At 39.4% G+C, this 3,342-nt stretch overlaps 1 non-coding gene across 1 annotated transcript; it reads left to right on the top strand.

The window, feature by feature from the left end:
- Positions 1–3,119: 3,119 nt before the first annotated feature.
- Trnak-cuu lies at positions 3,120–3,192 on the top strand. The gene has a single exon. It is a non-coding gene; the product is annotated as a tRNA-Lys (tRNA).
- The last annotated feature ends 150 nt before the right edge of the window (positions 3,193–3,342 follow it).

Below are 3,342 nucleotides of genomic sequence, written 5' to 3'. Positions count from 1 at the left end.
AAAAAAAGACAATGAAATGACAACTTAGTTACCTTTGGGGAAGGCAGCTGGGTGAAATACAGATGAAATTTTATTGCAAAAAAAATGTGATACATATGGATTTAGTTTATTGACTTTGCTTTTCTCATTTTATTTTACTGGTAAGGGCATGAAATGGAATTACTAGTTTCAGAACCTTAATGTAATAAGGAAATAGAGGCCGAGAAAAAAATGCACATTTCATTGGCACATATAATTGAAAAATATGATGACTTCTAGAAAAATACTTGTTCCAACAACAACAGATTTTGTTGTTGTTTTCTTTTGTCTTGCTTTCTTAGGACAGGAGTTGCATTATGTTGCCCAGGCTGGTCCAGTGCTCCTATGATCCACTGTTCTTTCTGCCTCAGTTTCTCAAGTAACGTAAACTGCAGGCAAATGTCACTACATCTGGCACAACAACTAGTATTATTTATTATTGCCTAGTCATCCTTATTATTTTATAAAATTGAAAAATACTGCTTGTATTTTGTGATCCTGAGTTATTAAGAGCAGGCACATTTCCTTACATTTTTCTCACACCTACAGTGAGAAGCACTCTTCTGAAGATTGAAGCACTTCCTATTTAATGAATTTCATTCTTGGAATTCATGAAACAAGGACTTGGAGGTCTCTAACCCAGTGGATTATTTTTCTGACCGTGAGGATCTAGATCCTTAATTCTCATCTGAGACTAGGAGGCCTCTATTCTTTTCAAGGATATCTTTGCTCCCCCCCCCACGTGCACCCCCACGTCTCTGGTGCTGTCAAAATTTGCTTTCAAAGAAGAAATCAGTAGGAATAGCTCTTCTAAGACTTGCTGGTGCTTCTGTCCATTGCGGCTTTCTATGCAGTAGATTTCTCCATTAAGTTACTTTTCTATCGCTATAATAAAACAAATCTGGTCTCAGCAGCTCTCTTCAAACACAGAGGAAGATTCCACAACCCCTGTATTCCTGTATGATTTGAAAGCCAGAGCCATATGGTTGCCACTGCCATATCTGACTACCAACTAGGGATGATGCCTGGTACCTTTGAATCATAGCCATAACAGCTTAGATTTGTTGTTGTTTTGTAGGCCTTCTCTTTTTATACATTATAATCTTAGCAGGATTGACTCTTGCTCTGAGGGCACCATTCCCTTTATTTTGCACAATCCTTGGCTCTAACAGTAAATATCCTGGTGGTTTTTTTTAAAACTATGTATTTTGTATTTCTTTTGCCCCACTTGTTCTTTTTACTTGTAGACTTGCATAAGTGTGATTACTAACAACATCTTCCTCCTCCCTCCTCTTCTTCCTCTTTTTCCTCCCTTCTTTTTCTCTTCTTCCTCTTCCTCCAGAAAATTACTTTCTCAATAATACATCTTCAGTTTGAGAGGAAGCAAATATAGCTAACTATGCAAATGAACTCCTATTGTATATTTAATAATCACCTACTTCTGAAATGATACATGCATTCTGTTTACAAGAATTCACTGTTCTGAGGCACTGTAAGTCTTCACTGGAAGTAGACAAGGTGGATACATTTTCAACCTTTCACCTGATGTTGAGACATACAAATTCTTAATACTACTAGGTTTTACTTACTAAAATGCCATTGAAATGACTCATCTATAACATCTTCAAAGTAAAAATCATGAGTGTGTGTGTGTGTGTGTGTGTGTGTGTGAGAGAGAGAGAGAGAGAGAGAGAGAGAGAGAGAGAGAGAGAGAGAGAGAGAGAGAACACCAATAATAAAGAACTTTGTTTATGTACCTGGTTTGGGATTTGCTTTTATCAATGCCTGGATTACTTTACATAGAAAGTAGTTTTTAGAGACCCAGTCTCTAAAGTCTTACAAGAATATAACAATTTTGAGTTTTAATGCTATTTTTGCTGCATTTATAATCATAAAATAACAACAAATATTTACTCTATACATGTAATGTTCTTGAAAATGTTGGGAAAATACAATCAAAATTCCAAATCCTCTCCACAGCAGGACTTTGTGGAAGAAAGCAATGGAATGAACATAAGACACAAATGTGATGTGAATCAGAGACAGCTGCTAAGAGTTTTCAGTCAGAAAGCAATCCCAGGCTCGGTAGTCAAGTAGGCACAGCCCCTTAAGGAACAACTATCCCTGAATAAACTGACTTGTCAGCCAGCAGCAACCATTTCTTTTCCTCTAGTTTCTGATAGAGCTTAACATTAGTGACATGATTTTGTCAGTCCACCTTTGCCAGCAAGTTAATTCCAAAATGATGTGTTTCAGTTCTTCTGATGAAATAACAAAGACAAACAAACAAACAAAACCCACCGTTCTGCATTCCCAACTTCACAGCTAGCAGCTTCCTCCATTTTCTTATTTGAAAGGGTTTCATTTGCACCAATCAGGGCCTGACTAGCTAACATCTCAACTTGCCACTATTCTTCCCCCTATAAAGCTCACTTCTGTAACTACTGCTCCCCACAGGAAGCCCCAGATTCTCTTTCCTCCCTGAGTGCTGGCTGTCAAGTATGATAAAAAAAAAGCCTGCCCAATTCCTGGTTAATCTCTGCTGCTGTAATTTCTTTCAGTCAGTATTACCACTGAGTTTATCAGGACAAAAAACCAGCTTCTCACAGCTTCCTGCATCCACGGCTTAGAGAAAGGTGTCTTCAAAGGGTTAGTCTCCTGCAGTCCTGCAGAGAATGTGAAACAAGATGTAATTCCAGATGTGTAGGTAATAAAACGATGGCTCCCCAATTTTTCAGAAGTAATGATTGAGTCAAAAAGAAGACCAAAATCTTATCTTGTCTTCACAATGCTATCTATACATTTCAGAGAAGAAAGTAGTTCCAAGTTTTTAAAAGTAAATCCTCTTTAAATGTAGGGATAAGTCCCGCCCCTTAGGAGGCGTGTTCACCTCACGCTAATGTTTGCCTATAAATTTGGCAAGCTTGCTCCCAGCCACTGCTTCTGCTTTCCTGGTCTCCGCAGGAACGGTGGTTCTGTAAGTCTATTTCTCCTTTAAAGCTGTATATAATGTTACAATTTGTCTGCATTCGTTTACGCCCGTTACATTTTGGCATCCAACATCGGGCTATTTTGCCCCCGACTCAAGCCTCAAGCGTGTAGCCCGGCTAGCTCAGTCGGTAGAGCATGAGACTCTTAATCTCAGGGTCGTGGGTTCGAGCCCCACGTTGGGCGCCAGATCTCAGTACAGATGGTTGTGAGCCACCATGTGGGGGCTGGAGAAATGGCTCAGCGGTTAAGAGCACTGGCTGCTCTTCCAGAGGTACTGAGTTCAATTCCCAGCCACCACATGGTGGCTCACAACCATCTATACTGAGATCTGTT

Source organism: Microtus ochrogaster, linkage group LG5, assembly GCF_000317375.1.
Source record: "Microtus ochrogaster isolate Prairie Vole_2 linkage group LG5, MicOch1.0, whole genome shotgun sequence".
Taxonomy (NCBI): Eukaryota; Metazoa; Chordata; class Mammalia; order Rodentia; family Cricetidae; genus Microtus; species Microtus ochrogaster.
Note: the sequence above shows the minus strand (reverse complement) of the source record. Positions and strands in the feature narration are given on the sequence as shown.